Source organism: Dermacentor andersoni, chromosome 2 (genome assembly GCF_023375885.2).
Source record: "Dermacentor andersoni chromosome 2, qqDerAnde1_hic_scaffold, whole genome shotgun sequence".
Classification (NCBI taxonomy): domain Eukaryota; kingdom Metazoa; phylum Arthropoda; class Arachnida; order Ixodida; family Ixodidae; genus Dermacentor; species Dermacentor andersoni.
In genome coordinates, this window is record NC_092815.1 from 119176924 (window position 1) to 119201096 (window position 24173).

Genomic DNA, 24173 nt, shown 5'->3' on the forward strand with positions numbered 1-24173 from the left:
GTTACAAAGGAACCAAATCATCTGCGCTGTGCGCACGAAGCAACAATTCCGGTTCGCGTCGATCTGTACGTATATGCACTTGTAGAAAAAAAAAATGAGAAGAAAAATCGTGAAGCAAATCGGCTGCAAGCAACAATAGGACCCGCTTTTGAAGCCTGCGACTTTCTTTTCGGAAAGGGGCACAATGGACCATAATGTCTGGCCTTGAAGGACGAGCATCGGACCACGCAAATGCGACCTGCACCGATCCGCACCTTCCAGCTCCCGTAACTGCCATTGTGTTGGGCACGACACGGAGACGAAGCGGTCACCGTGCAGGGCCTCGAACACGGGCCCGGAACGCTCATGACGCGGACGAGGCCCGACGGCTCTGCCAATATGTTCCCTTCTCCGTTTTTATGTGTGTGTGTGCGCACGTTCATGCGTGTGCGTGTGACCGTACCGGTATAGTGAGGACGGCCAGAGGAAGGTCGCAGAGGTCACGTGACGGTGCGGAGCGGGTCACGACCTGGACGTTCTACTTTGGCGCCTTGCGTTGTTCCTCGGATCGGCGGCGTGAGATATGGACGACGACGAGATTGAGCGCGGGGGCTTGTCCCTGACAGCCGGCGGAATTGCCTTCTGTCATTCAGATCCGGTAGTGAATGCAGGTGATCGAATCATAACCGAGGCGTGTCGGTGGGAACGACTAAGGAGGGCGGGATGAAGGGGTTGGAGCTTGGCGCAGAGTGACGGCGCCGCTTTGTCGACGAGAACTTTGTAACTGTGGCTTAACCTGTTCCGTCTTTGGTATACTATAACTCCTTATCGTTCGAGTCGCTGGCAATGATATGTCTAAGGTTGGTGTGAAGGGGTACTATACTTAAGTAAGGGACGGACTGACTGTTACTTTAACGCGCCAGTGCGAGGTAGTCAGCCAAATACGGAAAATTTTGAAAATTCTTAGTTGCTAAAAAAAGGAGGGGGGGGGGAAGCTTAAAAAGCTGGAAGAATAATGACGTTGTAGGGGATGACTGTATCTTTACAAATTTTCAGTAAACAAAATTCACGCAGCAAGCAGACATCGCGAGGATAAGGTGTGTCTTCGTAACGACACGGAATAGAAGACTCCGACACCTGAGGACTCTTCTTTTAGGCACCCGCCACGGTGGCTCAACGGCTATGGCGTTTAGCGGCCGAGCACGAGGACGAGGGTTCGCTGCCCGACTGGGCCTGCCACATATTTATGGGTGTGCGATACAGTAAAATTCGTCTATCGAGTTTTCAATGAACGTTAACGTACACTAGGTGGTCAGAATTACTACAGCGGCTTCAACTGTGGCTTCTCTTCCGGTTGCGTTGCTTTGGGATGTTAAAATGAATGAAGGAATGAATGACTGAATGAATGAATATTCTTGTCAGCAAAACACGTTCTCATTAGTGCGCCTTAATCGATCTACTATATGAAGTTTGCGGAAATGCGATACGTTGTTTTGTTGCGGAGTCAAAGAATTGTACGAGTGGCATTACTACTTTTAAACATTCAACTGTTTCAGCGAGTTTATCGACTATACTCGAGCTTCTAAATAAACGTTCTGCGAACATAAATGACTCTAGCGTTGGATGCCCTCGTATGAATGGAAACGTCCAACTCTTAGAGTCATTCAACTCTATATATAGAATCCAACTCTAGTCAATATACAATTGTATCTGATGTAAACCACTTCAACGGACAATTATCTCTTTGTTTTATGTACATTTGAGCACGGAAATCGGAGTTAGCAGAGATTAGGCTGAGAACTATAAGGCTTTCTCTTAATTATCGGCTGCGTTCAGGCCGGAGGGCACGGGCTCTAATGAGCCCGTGCGAACGCGCTGCGCCGTGGCCCATGCTAATTTCCAAACTCGTTCTCTTTTAGAGGTCATCAAATCCGAACGGAACGCGTAAACTTCCTTATCATTGCGTGCCCGATAGAAGTAGGTAAACAAGCCAGCTATAGGACACCTCATTAGTCTGGTTCATATAACAGCCGATCAGACGTATAACATGATAAATTACTCTCTCTGAGTCACCGCAATGCTGCCGAAACAGCGCTCTCTTTTACCCGCTCCTTCCTTCCTTTCTTCTCGCAAACACGCAAACTGCCACACCCTGACGTAGTACATACAAAGTGGATTGGCGAGATACTAAAGGAGAGGGCCTGGTAACAGGCTAAGTACGTAGTACGTACTCCCGCCTACAGCCCGCAAGCTGCAGATGACGCTGGGGAAAACGCGATCAACTAACTGCACTTTCTTTTCACGAAACGGGGAGCGGCGTATGTGGAGGTGATTCGCGCGGGCCGCCCATTGTGCGCCCGCAGCACGCCGCCGGAGCTCAAGACGCGTACGCGAATGAAAAATAAGAATTGTCTGCCGGCAGCAACAGCAGCAGTCGTAAGCCGGTGGCAACGTATTGCAGCAAGCAGGAAGGCGCGGAGAAGATGCTTTGTCGCGGATGATTAGACTCTACACCGCGCGCGCTCGCTTCCCCCGCGCATGGTTTCCTCGATGGATTCCCGCGCGATGCGCTTGCAACTGAGTGGCCGTCGTGATCTCGGACTGCTTCGCGCTTGCGGTTGCTTTTACAAAGGACAACGCGTGCGAGTTGCGTCAGTACGGAGCTGTATAGGAGCTGTGCCGCGCTGTTTGGCGGGATTTCGCGAACACCTTCTGTGCCCGTACACCGCTGTTACACAGCGTCGAACACTCTCGCTACGAGCATTGTTCGCGCCACGTGTGAAGCGTGCACTGCGTGTTTGGTTTTTCGTCATGCGTGCGCGCTACGTGGTGTGGTGTCGCGTTGTGCGCTGCATACCTGCAGAAATGCTGGATGCTGTGGCAGCGGTGCGCGCGGATCGCTTTTCCATAAGGGCGCAGTGGTGGACCTTGAAACTCCGGGAAAAAAAATGGTGCGCCTTCGTGGTAACTAAGCTTAGCGGATTACAGATTACACGCGTGTTAGCGAGCGTTGTCGCAAACCTACAGCTTGCCACATAGTGCGATGGTTACGACTCCTTATGCTAAAGCGTTTTTTACACGCGAGTCTTCCAAGTAGTTGAAGCTTATGGGCAAGGCGGACAGCCGTTGTGCATTTTGCGCGATGTTGCGAGCTTGCGTCCGTAGAAATCTTCCGGTGGCATGTACACAAAGGCCGGACGTGTAATTACACTGTTTTGTAGTAGCCAGTTCCACGCACCCCAGCGAGCAGTCAGCCTGCTTTTGCGGTAGGACAGCCAGTCTTCTTGCACCAACGTGAACGGTGACGTCTGGTGTGAAAGAGAGAAACAGAGAGAAGGTGCCTTGCTTTCGTTGGTCCTTCTCCACGACATCGCAGAAATCTGCCTGTAGCTATCGCGGAATTCCTTTTGGGCACATCGGATAGCTTGACGCCCGTATAGTTCTCTTTTCAGACGTGTGTCACCTAGAGAGCCAACCGTCTTTCAGCCAATCAAAGGGGTTATCGTGGTTCTCTGCTTAAATCATCAACTCTTTTTTTTTGTAAACTCCTTTGGAAGAAAAATTACAGTCCGTAGTTCATGATTATTTAAATGGTGCAGATTCCATTTCCTCGTTCTTTTCGTTCATTTTGTTTTCTCTTACAAACCTTTCATATGTTGTATTTCTTGCTCTACTCATAACAAGTCATTCAGCCTATAGTTTATCTTCACAAAACAGAGCTGCTGCTCCGGATAAGCGACCATCATAATTCACGTGCCGCGGCGCCCAGCGCACTCCCGTGGCCGTATCTTTCTCCTGCACGTCGCGGAGAACGCGGAGCGCGAGGACCGATATCGAAAGCCTGAGATCTACTTTCTCCGGCGCCGACGAACGGACCCTTCAAAAGTCGGTCGAACAGTGGGTGCGACCGGTCGCGTGCAGGCACGCGAGAACTCGCGCCATATTGGGACGCGTGCCTCTTTGCGCCCCAACACGGAGCGTGCGCACGCAGCTTTTTTGCACCCCGAAGCTATGCGTTAAGGAAACAAAATCATATTCGAGATGAGCGCGATCACATCTCGCGTCCGCGCCAATTTAGTGCGCGTTGAAGTCCGGTTTTCCGGGGGCTTCAGCCTTTGCTTTCGCTTCTATTTTGCGTCTTTAATTTAACCGCGCTAATTTATTGTCTTCGAAAATAGTCGCTTCGTTGCGGATAGAATGAAACTGATGATTCTGCCCTGGGATCAAAGAATTAAGGAGCGCGGCATTTAGCTGTCGTATACAGCTATCATTATCGATCGAGTTTTGTGCCTCATAGCCGCGTCTTCTGCGGGAAACATCCGCAGGGAGGAGTTTTGAATTCTTCTCGACCTAATGCTGCATTTTCACGTAAATAACGCGGCCATGAATATGACGTAAGGAGGTACTTTCAGTTTTTCAGAAAAAAAAAGCGTATATTACGATTATAACTCGAAGTGATGCCGCACTGAAACGGGAAACGACACATAAAAGCTGATGATAGTAGGGCTTTATTAATCGTTACTGCGTTTTTCCGCACACAATATAAAAGTGACAGGACGATTGCTGGTGTCTTTGTCCCTGTCGGCGAGGACGGCGTCGTCCTCCACGTCACCCACCGAGATTATTGGACAAAGAGCAGTTCAGAAATGCCCGCGACACAATTGGACGTGGCCGAACACTTCGCGGATATTGCTCCGTGATGCACCGCGCGACTTCGAAGCCCGCTCGTTTGACCCACCTGCGCGACAGCGCCTATCGCCTCGTTCGAGGCATGGATTAGTACGCCGTAACCAGATTGATGTGGCACTAACAGCGTTCTAAATCGGGAGAAGAAAGACGGCACAATATGCACACCTATAGCTCGCCTCTCTTGAGCGAATCGAAATGACAGCGGCCATGAAGAGCCATGGCGAGCGGGCGAAGACAAAATAAAAAGAAACCCGAATATAACGCGAGACGAGTTCTGAAACCAAAAGATCAGGAAAAATATACATTGTAATACTTGTGTAAATACGGTGTAAAATTGAGGTTGTTTAACGTTCACTAAACTATCGTGAAGCGCTCTGTGTCAGTTAGCGGTACTTTACATAGCTCTTTTCGGCGATTTCTGCCACCAGATGTCATAATCATGCTCATAGCCGTGTTTTTTGTGGCAGAAGGAATGTCGCCGGAAAAGGAAACGCTATTGCCCCCATGAAGGATTGAGTTGTCGTGCTTTGTGCCATGGCGTCGCCAGATTTGTGTCGGCAACGTTGTAATCGTTGTCGTCAATTGACTTTATCTCTGTTGTTCTCGTCCTTGTCATTTTGTTCGCGTTAGTTGAGTAGCGGTCATTTACAGTTATTTTTTATTCCATGCCTACAATATTGTCATTTTTGCAGTGCTAAATCCACCTAGCGACCTCGTGCTCAGCCGTAGCCGTGGAGTAATATTAACCATATAATTTTTTTCCCTTTTGAAGTAAGGATACTTTGTAATATACTTAGGCAAATGTTGGTACCGAGATGGTGGTGCCGGCTTCCCCTTGTGACCAGGGAAAAGCAGAAATACAGGTCTCAGAACACCACAAAGACAAAACAAAGATATAATAAAATGTCTTAAACTCAAAAAAAAAAAAAAAAAACTCGTCAGGCTTTATGCCCCATAATAGGGTATACGACTAGAAGGTGGCAAAGGGAACGACGACAAAAATACTTTATTTTCTACGCAAATGCGACAAAGAGGAGTTTTCTTCGTATAGGCTCTTTCCTCAGAAGCTATAAGCAGAAAGCGACGAAGACATACCATTTCCCCCCATAGCACAGTTTATTCTCGCCTCTATGTTTTGTTGTCGCTGCTTGGTCGTGGTTTTAGCCTCGCAATAGACCAAAGATGTAACCTGCCCCTCGGCAGGAGCAGATTATGGCCCTTCCTTGCTTCTGTGCCAATGTGCGAAAAGACAATTTTTGAAAGCCAGTCGCGTCCCGACGTTGAATAACGTTTGTGCCACGCCTCGAAATGCTCGATTAAGCTGGACCGCGCGTACCCAAAATTTTCACTCCTTCTCGCACGATGCGGCCCACTTCGAGTAGCGCACGCCCACTGAGTACAATGTGGGGCTGTGTGTCTGCAACTGTAACTTATCATCCGTGAAAAATTTATAAAAACCGAGGCAGCACTTCCTGCCTCGAAGTCGCGTAGACAATGCCTTCACGCCCGAGCATACGGGTGATTCACGGGTGACTTATTTCCCAGGCACTGATCCTCCGCTGCCCCCATGAAGGCATCCCTTGTACGTAGATGTGTTGCTCGCTTCGTGGTTTCAAGATTAATGGGTCAGTAAGGTCGTTTTGCATAGCCGCTCCTCTATATGCGGCACGTTGCTGCAGGGATTCCACGAAGGCGAAGCAAAGCGACACGATTCGCAACGGAAGCTCGATGCAACCGTTTAGGAAGTCGGGAGGAAGCTTCCGTTGCCGGAACCGCGCTCCCGCTGTCTTGGCCGTCGTTCGCGCGTGGTCGTGGCGCGGGAGCACCGGTTGCAGCGGGCGCCGCCATTGTGTCGGTCTCGTAAAGAGCAAAGCACGCGCGTGCGCGCCGTTTATTTATGGTTCCTGGCACTCCTTTAATGAATGCGCGCTCTGGCCCGCCTGGACAGCGGCTCAGAGCGCGGCACCGCGCCACGGGTGTACACCGTTCCTGCTTCCGCTGCATGCAGGCGCGTCTGCGCGCGCGAGCGGTTGCGCAAGAAAACGCGCACAAAGCATCGACGTCTTCGTTTCTGCTCGGGCTCTCCCTTGTTTTCGGTGCGTCGGCACGGAGGTGGGTTACCGTGGCCCACATGTATGTAAGGCGGCGGCGCGGAGAACGGTGCCATCGCGATTCCTTTTGTTGGAGTGGTGTTAATTGCTGCAGCAACCGATCGACTGCGCAGCTGGTGATCTGTTGGCGGTAACTGCCCGCGACGGGAGCCGATCGACCGCGCAGTTGGCGATTTGGTCGCCGTAATCACGCGCGGTAATAGGTCCTGAGATGTACCGCAGCGGCGGCGATGATGGTTACTTGTTGGTGAGGGTAACAACAATAGTATAGGCGGCGGGCGGGCGTAACGGGGGCCAAGATAATTTCTTGATGCGTGCCGATTACAGGCTGTCGTCACTCGATACGACCGGGATGTCACCTCTTGGAACAGCACGGTCTTTGTTTTCTGCAGCGTTGATTGTTCTCGAGCGAAATATGGGATTTATCCTTGGCCTGTATAGTTAGGTCAATCGGACCTCACACGATCGTACACGTTAGAAGGAGCTTATGCTGGCGGAGAGTCGTCGTTCTAGATTCGTGGCCTCACACCTGTCCGTGCTTGTTTGGCGAGGAGGGGGTTTTGGGGAGGGGACAGGCGACCCCAGGTGTTCACTTGGTAGATTGGTGCATTCGGCCCTACTTGGCGTAACGTTTGTAGAGTTGATTATCTGGAAGAGCTTCTTCAACCGTCCGCTTACCTCATAATTTAGTTTGCTGCCACGTCACACCGTTGTACCGTCAAGGCCTCTGACAAGCTTCTTCGGCGTTCGTGCTTGCTGTTGTTTCTGTCAAAGCGACTGCTCCTTATGCCTCGTGCACCCGTCGACTCCAATGATTTCGCCTTACATTTAGGCGCATTACCGCGTGCTTGGTATTATCAAGGCAGATACTTTTCGTGACAATAAGTCCGCTGCCGCTTTAATCTCGGAATCTACAGTGGAACTAATGTTTTCCAGTTAGTGCACATTGGGTGTTGCTGGTTATTTAACTCGATACCATCAGAGCGCTTCGAGGTGTCCTAAAATTTTTCCCGATGCATGTAACCCTTGCATTCGCCCAGCGTGATTCTGAATTATGATGAATTTTTTTCTTCTACCATTTTAATGTTTACGCAGAACAATATGTCTACAAGTCATAGAATGGCATTTTCCAATAAGACGAGTTACGCTACACTTGTACAGTGTCAATGATAGCAGGAAAAAAAAAAGGGGGGGGTGGGGATGGGGAGGAGGGTGCATAAAGGGGCCTAATGTGACTTTGGTAGAGCACCCTCCCCGTCTCTCTTCCTTAGCTTCCACTTTGAGAAAACCACGGGGACTTAAGTAAGTCCCGTAAAAGCCTATAGCGTACGCATCTACCAGAGCCTAATAGCAAGCAGCTTATCTCAACAAGGAAAGGCTGTATCTACTCTTCATTACCGCGAAGGAGGAGACAAAGGGGGAAATTGTTGGCTGCAATTGGATGAGATATACAGCGCGATGCGTGCAATCTCGCGTGCAGGAACTCTTCTTTCTCATCTCACGGTGGCCGCGCAGACAGCGTTTGTTCAACTAAGATAATTTAATACGGCTCCATTTCACCGCGAGCCGCTTCCAGACTGCCGCGTGTGTCAAAACAATGGCAGGAGTGCTTCTCATATCTGCACGAGCCACACGCAAAACATATACATTCTAAAAAAATAAGAAAGGATGACGGAGAGAGAGAGAGAGAGAGAGAAAAGAAGGAAGATGCGCTGTTCTTGCGATGACAACGGCACGTCTTTCAGTAGTGTCTCTTCCGCATTCGCCACAAGTAGAGGTGCGCGCTCTGTCGAAGCTCTCGCGGTCCCGCAAACGACCGAACTCGAGCGGTTCATCTCTGGTAGCAGAGCGCATGCGCCCACAGGCGACTGCCGAGAGTCGTCCGTGTGGGTCACTAATTGGGATGCGCTCGGGGGGCAGGCGCGGCGGCCGAAGTCTTTGTTCTCGACGAGAGTTCGCTGCAGGAGGAAATAAAAGGAAAAGATAGAAGCGAAAAGAGCTCACTCGAACGTTACGTTGCTCCCCTCTCCCCCCTTTGCTTCTCTCGCCTTCGCGCTATCCGCGCTCGGGAGAACGAAGCCACGTACACTCGGAGACGGACGGGACGCGCAGAAGAAAACGGTTGAGCGTCGGTCGTTGTCGTCGGGCCGCGTCGTACGCGCTGCCCAGAATCCGACGAGCGTCTTCGACCGCTGCGCTTCGCGAAATTTAAGACAATGGGCCAAGCGGCAGAGAAGACTTCCTTTTGCAATGAGCGAGGACTTGCGTGGCACTGTAGAGAACGGAGAGAAACGCGAAATCGAGTTGGTGCGCGGGGTCTTATGAAACGTCTCTGCGCCGCAGCGGGGACCATGCAGGGAGCGGCGAAAAAAAAGAAAAGAAAGAAAGGTGGGGACGGCGTCGCGTGAGAAACGGGGACAGCGCCAAGAAATTTGTTTGAAAGTTCAGGGTCCGGCACTGGTGTGAGCCTCTGGAGCCGTGCATGAGGTCGCGGGCCTTATAGATGTATTCAAATGGGTCGCGAGACCCACAGTGCACGTGCGGACAACGGGTTTCCCTTGGAGCGTCGTCCGCGGCTAATGCGCATGATGAAGACTGGGGCAGTATATCGGCGTCATAGTTTTTCCGCGCGTATCTAATGAGCAAGTTGCGTTCACCTTGCGGCTCATAACGAACTGAAGACAAAAGCGAATAGGGTCCCTTTCGCTCACCCTGGCGTCTCCTAGGGAAGTAGGAAAGACTTGTGTTTCACCATGCGTGGTAACTTAAGTCAACACTTCATAAACGTAGCATCGATTTCAATTTTTCTATAGAACAATTGGCGTACTGCGATAGGCTACAATGCTTCAACTATATCTTGATGCTTAAGTAGACGGATATTTACATTTTGCCATTTTTGTGAAACTGCTTAATTCTTTTTCCCACCCTGCTATGATCCCGATACCGGGATTGCAGTATCAATAAATAAATAAATAATAAATAAAATATGTGCACGCTAGTTGGAGGTCTTGCTGTTGAATGCCACGTGACCGCAGCGCGCGCTCTCAATATGAACGCCGAATTGCAAGTGCTGGTGGCAGAGACGAGCACAGCCTGCGGGTAGGGACGAAATATTTTCAGAAATTTTGAAATCGGGGATAAAATGCAAGAGAAAGAACACGACAACCCCCCCCCCCCCCCCCCCCCCCTATGACAAATTTGGGAGTACTGAGATTAACACACACCATATAGTGATGGTATATATGTAATTTGTACAAAGGGTCTCAAAGCGTAGATTTATATGAAACACACCTAGTTGTGACATTTGCCAACTTATTTATTAATTAAATGAATTCTGGGGTTTTACGTGCCAAAACCACGATATGATTACGAGGCACGCCTTCTCACGTCCCGTGCATTGGGGGCACGTGAGCTAACGTTACATCAAATCTCAGTTTGGCACGTAAAGCCCCGTAATTCAATTCTGTGGGGGACTTTGGATTTTTTTCTTCTTTACTTGATTAATTGCATACACACAATACACAATACTGTTTAGACTCATAGTCTTTGCGTCTACTTTGGGGTCCAATAACAAAATAGAGATAAGAAGAACAGCGTATTTATTGTACGAGACGACTTAAACACACGTTATCAAAGCATTTTTACAAAGAAAATATAGGGTGACCAAAAGACTATATTATGACAGGGATACAAATAGAAAGACCTCGTCAGCATTCATGAAAGAAGTTTTTTTAAGCATTATACAAAGTTTTGGCTTACCCTTTACACTGTGTGGGAGCACATTCCATATATTATAGCACCGTTTAACTCCACGAGTCTCTGTCCATATGCGTTGTGACACGGTGGTAAGTTAATACAGTTGGAAGTAGCTGCCCGCGTGTTTCGTGCCGGAAAATTAAATATTGCGATGGGTAGCGGATTATTAAAACGTATTATCGCATTAACTGCCTGAGCAAATTTTACTTTATACACCTCACTAAACGGCAGAAGACGAAGCAATTGGAACATAGATTTACTTGGATCATTATGTTTAGAAAAGGTAACTATACTCGTAGCGCCCGTTTTTGACCACCTTTGACCACTTTTTGACCACCTGCGATTCTTTAACGTGCACCCACCACGCGGTGTACAGGGCCGTCTTTTCATTTCGCCCCCAGCGAAGTGCGGCCGCCGCGGCCGAGATTTAATTCCGCGTTCCTGGGCTTAGCAGGGCCACGCCAAAGCCACTACGCCACCACGGCGGGTCACTTGCCAACATAACCCTCCATGTAACGGCATATTAGAGTAACTTTCTGGATGCTCACGGCATTTGTTAAGCATTTTTGTTTGCGATTTCAAGTTCGCGTTGGTCATTAGTGGCCGTGCAAGGTGTTGCCGGTGAGGCGCGCTCAGCCACGGTTGCTTGCAAATTGAGAGGCAATGACGAACATTAAGCTCTCTATACGATTGCTGCATGAGTGCGCTCTTTTTCTTGTGACCGATGTGCCTCATTTACCTTGTGAATGCATGATGGCGAGGCCTCGTTCAAACGCTAGGCGAACCTTAATATCTTCAACCAAAGAAAGCGGCCAGCCTGCTGCGTGCCAGTTTTGTGCCATTCAATATGAACTTCCGAATGCAACACGCCCTCGTACAGTCACGTTGCGAGATGGAAGGAGTGCCCTGCCGATGGAGAGTCGCTGATACGGAGGACGTGGCAGTGACTCACTGCAGGTTGCGATCAAAGCGCTTGTACCGTTTTTCTTTCATGTTCTAATTTTCGTAATTTCGCTTAAAAAAAAGCTTCAACATGAAGGCCAATTTCCATCTAAGCAGGTTAGACGTTGTCGCTGGACATTTTCTTGCATAATGCTCTCATAACTGTGGTATTTGATGGTATTTATTGATATTCATCAATGCCTTTTGCCATTATTCCGACATTCGGTACAGCATGTTAATCAGAGACTGATTTTAAGTTAGTGTGAATTGTCCCTCAGCAAAGCAAAGCAAAGCAAAGCAAGCAAGCAAAGCAAGCAAAGCAAAGCAAATAAATGTTTGAACATCTGTCTCATTGAAGTACTGTCGTTCTTCTTGAGCACACCAAATAACTCGAGAGGCAAGTGCTATTTAAACAAAGCGTCGTTGAAGAACACGGTAAGAAGGCCGACTGCGCGAAAAAGTAATATCTGTCATTCCGACACAACAACGTTGTTTTTAGCAAGATTTCTTAACATGCTTATCAAGGTTCTTGCCAACACAAGCACAAATAATTCATCGAACGGAAAACAACTGTTTTTATTGCTCCTTGGTTGGTGTACTTAAAATTACTCTCGGCGTAAGATTACTTGATGTCCTTAAACGTTATTGAACGTTTAGGTTTAACGTTCATTAAGTCTAGAACGTTCTTTAGCTTTAGTTGTTCATCACAAACACGCATCCCCAAGACGCACGTATACACGCTGTGTATCTGTAAAAACTAGGATTGTATTATACAATCGCTGTGAATGTAGGCATTTTTGAACCATAACAATATTCTTACTTAATTAATTTGCAAGATGCAAGTGTTCTTTTAAGCATAGCTGTAGTCATGGGAATAAAATATACTCGTTTCATGAAATTATGCATTGTGTATGCATCTGAAAGGGAGCTACTCCTTTCTGGCACCGTTATTTTTAATTTTTCTGGCGGGATAAAATACCAGAAAATTATTGTTTTCTTTTCTCCAAAATTCTTCGTTTATTTTTTTTTCATAACTTCTCGCGTGCAGTCTGATTTTCCACCATATGAACTCTTTTCTCTACCTATTATTATTGCATATATTCTGCACTCCTTTCAATAGAATAAAACTGGTATTGAATAAACGCTCGTGTTCTCGTAATTTCCTTGTCTTCCCGTTTCATTTACGCACCTTGTTTTAATATGGCACCTTGCCAGTTCACCCCGTTCACGATTCCTCGGATTTTCTGGGAGCAGAAAAAGAGCACGAATCATGCGAACGTGTACCGTAATGTTGAAGCGCTGTAGTGGTCCCTGTATGTCAGTTGCCTGGGGGTGATGAGGCTAGTGATGCTGCCGAAACGCAGCTTTTACTCCATGATCTTTACCACTGCGATGTATTTCATTGTACTGACACGGTGAAATAAACCAAACCAAACGGAAAACAAGAAGAAATTTGAACAGTGGTGCGAATAGCCGCAAACGCTCTGAAGCCTAAACGAAGCTCTACTGACGCACTTAATTTTAGTCATGCTAACCTTTCAACTATGACTTATTAAAAAAAATAATAAAATAAATCTGTAGTTTCGCCCGTAATGCGAAGTAGTGACGCAATAGCTGACAAACTTTAATGCGCAATAAGCCTTAGGCTGTTCTGTACAGTGTTTGTGGGAGTGAATATTCGCATATACGCGAGGAAACAATCTCCTTTCTCGAACTATAAACGAAGTATGAGTCATGTTCGTTTGTGGAAGTTGCGGCTCCAGCTGGTACAGTGGTAAGATTCGGCTTTTCTTCCTTCTCTTACCTATCCTTACCCAGCCCTTCTATGTACTAGAGCAATCCTTTAGCTCATTACTGCTGGATTCGATTGTCCTTTCCCAAATTTATGTTTGAGACGACGCCAACGGAAGGCCAGTGCTAGAGGAAGACCAATCAAGACTAAGCACACATGCTTACAAGCTTATTATTAATTATTTTATTTACTTGTAATTGGTTTCTTTTATATCTTGCTTCGTTTACACGTCCTTTTTTTTGCGTTTATCATACCATTGGTTCGTGGCCAATCCCTCACAGTCTGTTTGTGCCATTCTACCACCACCACCACAATAATAATAATAATAATAATAATAATAATAATAATAATAATAATAATAATAATAATAATAATAATAATAATAATAATAATAATAATAATAATAATAATAATAATAATAATAATCACTTGTAGACGAATAGAACTTAATTTATGGCTGCTTCCGCAACTGAGAGTGCGGCGTGCTAGAACAAGAAGTCGTGAACGCCAGCTCTATCCTGCACACGGATGTTGAGCGGGCGTTAGCGAATCATGGCAGCTGCTGGTGCGATCGCGCTCTCGAAGATCAGCATTCTCCGCTGCTGTAGCATTGGAAGAGTGGCTGGGAGAAAATGCACCTCTACACAGCATCGAGGAAACGGCTGTAGAACGACTTAATACTCATGCTCTTCGGGCCTCTGCTTTACCGCACGGCTTTTTCTTTTTTTTGTCTTCCTAAATTGTCTTCTTTGCGTTGCACCGGAATCTTTAGAGCAATGCTTTATCGGTTGTAAAGATGCAATATTGTTTGGAGACGTGTTACAAAGGAGTTTGAAGAAAAAAACTTTCATTTTATTTCGAATGCCGTTCGATATTTGATTGTGTACGATGAAGATGATGTGCCCTTTTATATGGTTTGATCAACTGGATTTGCACAGTTAATGGAAAACAGGAATGTTATACCGCAATGCTGAGCCAGTTTTCTTCATTTTTTTTTGCCAGTGCAGTTTAATAGAATGCTTGTTCAGCTAAAGGGCACTTATGATCAAAATAATTTCAACCGGACTGGTTCACTTCATTGATGAATTTTTTGTCAGTGCCTCCCTTTCAGGTTGGGGGAGGGGAGAGGGGGGCAAATATGCTCGCTTTTTATTGATTACTACTGATACATATCGTGCATGTTTATAACTTCTAAAGTGACATTTAATGCCTTTTCTTTCGGTACAATACTTGCATATGACGTTAACTAGCTCTAATAAATACCGTATATAAAGTAAGAGAAAAAAATGTGCATGACTGATATAGGGTCGTGGCCTGCCCAATCTGTCAGCTCTAGGTTCCAATTTTCGCGGCGCAATGAAATTTTTTTATTTGCAAGTTTTTAGCGAAAGATTTTGGGATTCCAATGACGGATGGCGGTGGACACCAGCGGACATCAAAATAATCAGAGAAGTGAGCATATAAAAGTCATCGCCAAAAAGAAATAACTTAACGGATCTAACGCGAAAAACGCGTGCAGTGGTATACCATAATACAACAGGTAGCAGCGGAACGGAACGGAACGTAACACATGGCTTTGTTCACCGTATGTTGCTTACGATTTTCTGCACTACAAATAGGGGTCAGCCTGTAAGTATATCAAAACAACCTACGCCGGACAGTAAATCAGCGGGGGCTGGATGTATGTGTCCCGTGGCATTCCTGACATTCCAGACATCTGGATGGCATACCACAGGAACATCCTTAAAGGGTCAGTCTCGCGGTCGCAGTCAACGTGTAGCCCGTATGCTTTTTACAAAGAGTTCACTTGCAACGAGAACCATGCAGGGAATAAATAACCTGTACATATAGGCGACACGCTGCTGTGAATATTCTTTGGTCTTGGCCTTGCGCTCGTTTCGTTCCGCAATAGTGTTAACGACAGCGCATTGTTGTCGACGCAACCACTAAACACATAACCTTATGATTTTGGGATGTCTGCGTAGGTTGCATGTTGACAGTTCATGCGGACAAGACTTCCGCCCTTTTTGACGCACAGTGAATACACGTAAATTAAGCGCGTTGAATAAAACAGACCTGTTACGTGCACACAGCCCTCACGTGCGCCCGCTCTAATGGCCGGCGTTTATAGTTTATCGCAATTTGCGAGACAATAATGATTGCGATGGTGCTGAAGCGAAAGGTGTCGACATGAGACACCAGGCTAGGCCCCCAGAATCGCGAACGACCTCATATGCGGCTGGGTAAGTATTTTGTCACGCGAGAAGCGCATACATAAGCATACAGGGCTTATCAGCTGTGGTGGTCCCGCTGTTTTCATGCACGTACTACGTTTTCACGTACCTAAAAGATTGAACTCTTCTATTCACAAAGTTTGTGTTATGCAATAACGTTTCCACTAGATGCTCTGGATTGAAGTCGTCGTGACAACGAGATTACTTCCGCGGCGATCGCCAAATGTGGAATAAATAAATAAATAAATAAATAAATAAATAAATAAATAAATAAATAAATAAACTTTTTTTGACATCTACGTAGCGATGTCACGAGGACTACAGCGATTTATGAAGTTTGTTTCGACAGAAAAAAGGTGATGAGGAGGTATATTCGCTTTACGTCACGATGCATGATTATATTACGCGGAACACAGGTGCGCCCCCTGGCATTATCTGCAGATCAACATTCAGTGATGTGCAATCGGCGCGACAGCAGTGAAGGGCGTGAAACCTGGGATTGTAGGCAAAGAAAGCTTCCCTTAGAACACGTGAGAAGTGTTAGAAACACGGTGATTGCAGCAGCGACACGCTAACCTAACAGCAACTAACAAGGCTAACCAAAAGTCCACAGAGCTTAACGAAGGTAGCAGCACCGACCGGTATAAAGTACGCCAAGAAAAGCACCGCGTGCTGCTTTTCCTTCGGGAGGAAACCCCGTTACATGAGCGCGTTTAAGTAAGGCGACACCTATACGGAGCTGAATTTGAAGTGTTACACAGGTTGCCGCTTGCACGCGCGAGGCCCATTACGCGAATAGCTTTTCATTTCCTCTAGTGGCGTCGTCTCTGGATATCTACTTCCTTGATGCTTTTCTGAGGTATGTCCGGTATCTCATCGCCTCTGCTTCTTTAGTTTCTTTCCTAGCACTTGCTTTATAGAGCTGTGCCCGCAGGAGCCCAACGTCTTCATCGTTTTTTTTTCTTCTTATTTTTTTTTTGCTGCATTGAAGGACATAATATAATCTTCTTTCTTTTTTTCCGTTTTGCCGATGCATCACTATAAGAGGCTGTTTGCATTACGCTGCTCACGTCAAGACGACGTAGTTAAGGACTGCAACATTTTTTTCTCCTTTGTTCACTCGCTTGTTGGTCGACCCTTTAACTTCGAAGAACATTCTTTAATTTGCCGATTCACCCCCGTGCACCGATTCACCCACGGTGTTTAATTCGTCCACCTGATGGATTCCACTTCATCAATGTTGCCGGCCGGCCATCTCTTCATTATTTATACTGTTTTGCTTGATGACACATAGATCTGACTTTCGCTATCTTTAGTACTTTGCCGCCTTTTCATGTATAAACGTATTTCCTATAAGTAAACCAGCAGCTGGTAGTGTCTGGGTTGTTCCGTCTTCCTGTAGTCCTGCTTTTTTGAGATTGCTGCTAAAGCAACTATAGCCCAACTTCTCACTCTTGTACACCTGTGATGAAGAGAATTTTGCGTCGATGCGCTTGAACTGATGAGCAACAGAAGCTAACGAGCCTTGCAAGAGGCGGCATGACACGCGCAAGTATAAAATTTCGCTTTTTCGGCAAACCCTCTTAATTCAGAGATACGTGGTAATTTAGATTAACCACCGCATACGCCTGATCGTTCCTACACCGTGAGTAGTAACGCCTCGCCTCCTACAGGCGCAATATCCCCGTCGCACTTTTTCATGTCCCGAAGACGCCGTGATTTTTAGATCAGTTTTATCCAGTCAGTACAAGCATTTCAACTGAACCGACAGGCCAAGCGCGCGCCAGCAGCACATTAAAGCGATAAGGTATCTTAGGTTTCCTGCTATCCCACTCGTTTGCAGAAAAATTGAGAAAGAAAAAGAAAGAAACAAAGAAAGAAAGGAAGAAAGGAAGAAAAAAAAGCTCTTCGCAATCAGGAAATGAAGGCAGTCGGGAAGCACCGCTTCTTGTGGCCTAATCTGTCGAGAAAATACGTGGCTTCGACCGTCGATGGTATACACGGGCGGTAGGGTTTGAGCATTATGCCTACAGCAGGAAATGCATTTTCCGTCTCTTGCTTTCGAGCGCGAAGGTGGTGTTGAACGGTTGGTCGCCTGGTTCCAGGTGGTAGTGGTATTACATATGCGGCGGTAAGTGATGGCTTGCGCGATATTACGCGAGTCCGCTGCGCAGCATTAGAACGTGACCAGTTTGCCTTAACAGTCTGAGCCTCCCCCTCTCCCCTCCTCATCCCACCCTCTTTCGCTCTTCCCTATTTCTGTCGACATCCAAAAGTCAGTGCGGTGCAGTGCGGACTATACAACAATTTTTTTTATGGTGCAGTATTGCACTAAGCTAGTGTAACGACTTCCCTTTCGCTCATCTCTGGCACTTGCACCTCTTTCACTAACGGTCTGTTGCAACAGTAATCACAGTGTGAGGCACCGAGGCACATTGAGCTCGGCGTCGACATGAAGCAATACACATCCTTTAAAAAGCGGGTGGTCTCGTTACTAACCTATATAACCGAGAAAACAAAATGCCTCAAACCTCGAGTGATCACGCTAATGTTCTGTGTATAACAACGACGCTGGCTCGCTGCCGCCTTTCGAATAGGCTATGACGGCGAATGGTCTGTGGACAATACGCTAAGCAACTGACAGGCCAGTTCAACGGTCTGTAATATTACGTCACCTCGGTTTCCCTGCGCTAGGTTTTCTTGTCTGAGTGTATTAGGTGTGTGACGCTGCGACGAGCAAGTAGACCCGCAACCTTTGGAGTCACTGTCCGCTGTTCCTAGAGGACTTGTCCTCAAGCGTTTAGGGAAATGCCACGAAAAGGGGCGTCTGTCAGCCCGCGGGTGAACGGAAAAGAAAACAAAGAAACCCGGTGAGCAGTAACGGGAAGTTTGAGTAGATTGTAGAGGCCACGGTAAGTGACGTCCGAGGAGGAAGACAAGAAGGATGAACGACGTCTGTCTGTCATTCTCCGGACGATAAGTCGGACATGTTAACTGAGTCTTCCTTAACCGAGTCACGACTGCACCTGTAAGGACGCAGTTCCGAGTTCACGGGCGCGTAATCCAGCCCTGTCCATTGAAATGGCTTCTATTCGAGCTCCTTAGCTCGCTCACTGCCTTCCGCGTCCGTCACGGCACTAAATGAGGACGCGCCTTGACTCGCATACGATGAGAAGTATACGCGAAAGGAAGCAGGGCGTATGCTCCGCACTTAGTATGCGGCCGCTAACATCGTATGCCATGCCTCTCGCTTCCTCCTTTAAACAACGAACCGGGGACACGTACGAATCGCATAACAGTTCAAATCTTCCTACGGAGGAGATTGCGAGACGAAAGACGCGATGAAAACAGTGACGACGTGTCCTACAGCCACGAGTCAATCCCACGATAGCGCCTTCTTTTGTGCATAACTTCATCCCTGCTCCAGTTACAGAAGGATTCACCCAGTACACAAATGAAAGGTACATCTCAGAGTAGTGCATTCTATGCAAGCCGTGTTTCTCCTTGTTATTACTCGCTTCGCGCCGTTTTTCCGTCTCTCATCCATAGTTGCGCATTCGGTGCTGAAAAAAAGTCGAGGGTCGAGTCGATTAACTTTTCCCGCATCGGTTTCGCACGTCTCACGAAGCCTGCAGACAGCAGTCGCGTGGCAGATCGCCCGCAGAGTGTGGTGCACGTGCTCGAAAGTCGGCGAAGCGTGTCTCTTGCCGTCGGCGCTGCCCTTGCGCTACAACGCGATCGGGTCACGCGCGTCGCGAGAATCTCGATGCGCGTCACGCGATGCACGCACATGTATACATTCCGCTTAGGACCACACGGAAAGCGGTCTCCACGCTCGCGCAGATCGAGCCCTTTCTTAAACAGTTTATTTCGATACGTCACGCGTTCGTGTCTGGTCTTTAGCAGCGACCCTGTCAACGGAGAAACCAGCCCGCTTAGAAACGAGATTGACAGGCACCTTGTAGCGACAGTCGCTGCAGTCTGTCCTTACAGCCGTTATGCAGACACTGAACGACCCACACGTGCGATCTTGTGACGTGAGTCAAGTAATAAGAGGGCCAGAAACCCTGCTATCTGTGCGTGCTCGCATTTTCACTTCTTGAAGCGGAGCCGCATGCGTGGATCAAGAAAGGACACGATGCAAAGTCGTTTATGTTGCGCGCATGATTGCACGCGCACGGCCTCGCTTGATCGCTTCGTGCCATAGGGTCATACCCGCAGTGGCGTGAACAGCCCTGCGGTGGCGTGATTCTAGATCAAAGCATGTCTACTAAGAACTGGAGTTTAATTATTTGGTTTTGCAGACGCTGGTACGAGCTCAAAGACTCAAAGACAGCGATCCGTTATATAAATCTTGCAAAATAGCAGCCTTTGATTCAAAACTTGGTCAACGTGTTCAGGCACGTAAGTCTCAGCGTGCACCACATGATCTGATCAAGTGGCAGAAGCCAGGATGAAAGAAATCAGTGCACTTTCCGTCAGAGTTATTTTTGCATCAGGTCAGTCAGCGCCTGTAGCACTTTGATAGCACTGCAGGGCTTGGAAGGTGGAGGCGCGTGAGGTCACGCTATCACCTCATATTTTGTGATTCAAGTGGCAGTGCCGACAGGAAGATACTCATTGAACTCATGTTTACCCCTTATTCGTTGCGTACTTTGTAAAGTAGACTCCGCTCCATATGCGTGACGTCGCGGCTCTGAGCTTTCACACCTCCTTTTTTTTCCCCCAAGGGCGTTGCTAGGATGCTCCGAGAGTGTAGCGTAAATGTCGTAAGGTGAGGACTTCTCTGAAGCCGAATGTCACTGTGGTTGCTATACCCGCGGAAGCGGCATAATTAGCCTAGTTGAGTAACTCGACTAAAACGTCCGAAGTGACATCATCATTTCGGTTCGTGGTTCGGGTTCTGCGCATTAGCAAAAAAAACTGAACACCACAATACTGTCTTCTACAGTATATACGTAAAACTATGAGGAATGTAAGTATAATTTATTTCGCGAATTTTTTTTAAATTTTGAATGTCACGCGTTTGGTTGCGAATTTCTAACATGCTTAACAGTTTTTGCTTCACCTATCATCATCCTTCATTCATTAATAATTGAATGTTATGGAGAAACAGATGCGGAGAGACAGCGGGATGTCATAGCCACTGCGAACTATTGTTGCTGGCGTCTTCGGGAGTCATTATTATTAATCACGTCAATATATATAAACACCACAAAATGAAAAGGAGAAGCGGGCTATAGCAATTGTCTCCTAAGAGGGACACGTACCACGCCCACCCCTCTTGAAGAAGAGAGAGAGATGAAAGAGAAGAGGAAGACGAAAAAAAAAGAAGAGAGAAAGAAGAGGGAAGTGCTGCACAACACATCACACAGTCACAAGTAGAGTACGTGCATTAGAGACGGGACTTTAGTCCCGTGGTTGGCAAAAAGAATTCAATACAGTTGTGTGAGCCCCGTACTGAGTTGACGCACGACCTTCAGAAAAAAAAAAATAACTCATTAGGCAGAGCTCGAGAAAGATTGATTGTTGGAACTCGCGCAGTTCCTCACACAGCCTCACACAACAACTGTGGAAAGTTGGACATTCTAACTGCAAGGGTTCAAACGTTTCGCTCTGTTGTGCCCACAAGACGGCCGCGAAGGGCTCGATGCACGTTCTTGTCGGTGAAGGCGATCTGCTACATTAAAACACTCGATGCGTAACTTGAGCAATAGAGACCTTCTGCGGTGGGTTAAAGGACACCCAGAGATTGGTGTAGGGTACGATCCCGTGATGACACGTTCCTAACCGGGTGTGATCGCTGTAGACGGTGGCGTACAAGCAGTTGAGCGTCGTTGAATTTGCATAAAATATCATCAGTGAAGTCAAGGTTGTGCGCTGCGGCTGCCAGAGAGCATCAGCTGCCTAGTTTCCGGAGATTACAATGTGTAATAGTACTCACTGAAACATCACTGTTCTTCCCTCAGATCTACAGAAATCGACAGAGAATACGGTTTGCCAGTGCGTTTGAAGGGTTGTACGCTGCGCCTTCAATAAGCCGTACCCAGTAGAGCCTTACCTGCAGTTTCCATTTACAACGAACGACTTTATCACTGTTTTTGCCAAGCTTTATTCTTCGCCGTTCGGTTTGATCCCGAACAAATAGAAATTATTGCCGACACCCACCGCGGTCGTGCAGTGGCTATGGTATTCTGCTGCTGAACACGAGGTAGCGGGTTCGACTGCTGGCAGTGGGGGCCGCATTTAGGTAGCGGCAAAAAAAAAAAAAAAAAAAAAAAAAAACGATCGTGTGCTTAGATATAGGTGCACAGAAACAGACCTCAGGTGGTCAACAAATAATTCTGAGCCCTCCGCTACGGCGTCTGCCCATGAGTCAATGTTTTTGCCGACACACACCTGCAGAAAACTGCAGCAACAAACCGTATTCTACGATAATCTCAGAGGAACTGTTCTAACGAGTACCATTCATCATCATCGTCATCGTCGTCGTCGTCGTCGTCGTCGTCATCATCATCATCATCATCATCATCATCATCATCATCATCATCATCATCATTATTATTATTATTATTATTATTATTATTATTATTATTATTATTATTATTACATATTTTTTATCAAGAGGGCTGAGTGAACGCTATATCTCCGAATGTATGCAAAGTACCAATCTATAATTTGCCTTCACCTGCTCAAAAAAGAATTAAAGAAATGCGAAAGAACAAGGAGATACATTTGTCTTTTAACGATGATCGACATTGCCAATTATAATAATTAGAATAATAATAAGGAAACAAACGCCAAATCTACTTTTATCTGTGTGTGTGTGTGTGGGGAGGGGGGGGGGGGTCGACGCTTTCTGACTACCGCGCGGCCACCCCAGGAGTCGAAAAAAGAAGGACAAAAATAAAGACAGAGAGATGCGCCCCAACACGAAACGGTGGGCGAAGGCGCCAGGGTGCGTCGGAAGCCCACGGTTACTCTGCTTTTGTGCGTGAAAGGTCAGTGATCGAACGTGGTGGGTGGGCGCCGAGAGACATCGGAAGGAGTCGACCACGCACCGTATGTATACGGGTCGCTCGTCCTGCCTTAATTAAATACATGCGTGTACGACTGAGGATACAGTGCAGGCAGTTGAGCTGTCGTCGTTGCTGGCGTGTGACGTGTTCGCTTGTTTGGCTGGTTGTTTGCTTTACTGGGTTGCGCGTAGGGTCGGGGTTAGCTTGGAAGACCATATAGGTCAACAGCTAGTGAGTCCACGTTTCAGCGATGGTATCACTTAACCATACTGAACTTAAGAAACAGCGACGAAGTATGTGTTTGAATGTAATTATTTGGTGTGCGTTCACATACTAACCTCAAAGATTCGAATAAATGCTATTTCTGGATTTCAGTAGAGTTTTAGTTGGATTGACTTGTGGGGTTTTATGTGCTTAAGCCACGATTGGATTGTGAGGCACACCGTAGCCTCCGGATTACTTTTGATCACCAGGGAGATCTTTGACGTGCCCCCAACGCATAATTCCAATAACCAATTATTTGGTTATGGGAATTCATCGTGAGTCTTTCTCTTTTTTCCCCCTTTTTTAACCTAAGTAGGTCATTAGGCAGTATAGTAGCAAGAGCTTGGTGGCGCAGCTCACCCCCTCGCTCCAAAGGGGACGCTCAGAACATCCATCTATCCATCCATCCAAGGCACGGCACCCCCCAGGGACGTTTTTGCATTTCGCCCCAGTCGAAATGCGGCCGCTTCGGCCGGTATATGATCCCGCAGTGATAGTTTGGTCTGATGCTTTTTTCATCTTACTTGCCTGCATAATTTAACGCTTATTTATTAACATCTCTGCAGAACACTACTCTTTACAGGCGTCGGCAATCTTTCCAAAGAGAGTGAGACAGGTGTGTTTTGTTAGGCATAGTTATAGAACCTCCAATGCGCACAGTGTATCTCGACAATATGGAGCTAGATGTTCTCTAAGCACAGAAGTGGCAATAAAGAATATAGTTGCGAGCAAGAATGAATGATTAATGAAGTTTAAAGTCCCAATGCAACACTTATTATAAGGGACACCGAATTAGATGGCCGGGGGGTAATTCTGACCGCCTTTGGGAAAATTAACGTTCACTCAAGACTAAGCCACACAGTTGGTTATGTATTCCTTGACCATCGGAGTGCAGCCGACGTGGTCGGAAATTAAGCACGCGATATCGTGCTCAGGTAGCAGGGCGCCATAGCCGCGGAGCTACGGCAGCGGATACGAAAAGGATCACCGTATTGCAGGAAGTCCACGTTGAACAACCGAGATGCGTAGCCTATCACATGTCCTAAGTCAAGTTGGAAACCAAGGTGTAACCAGTATGCAAAAGCTACTATAGTCTACTTGTGTTTTCAATGTAACTTTGAAGACATGCGTTTTCGATATAAGTGGTATAGTAATAGTGACTGCGTTCCGTGGGTACCCCTGAAAGTATTGCTAAGAAAATAGGTGTCTGCGGATTGGAGCAGGGACAAGCAGGAAGCTAGCCTTCGTATTTATCTTTGCAGGTGCTCGCGCAAATGCGGCGAAGTCCATATCGAGGGTCAGACAGAGGTTTCGGTGACTCACATTTGCCAAATCATAGGTCTGCGCATCGTTCGCGCCGCGGCCTTCGACGCCTGCGAGGCGCTTC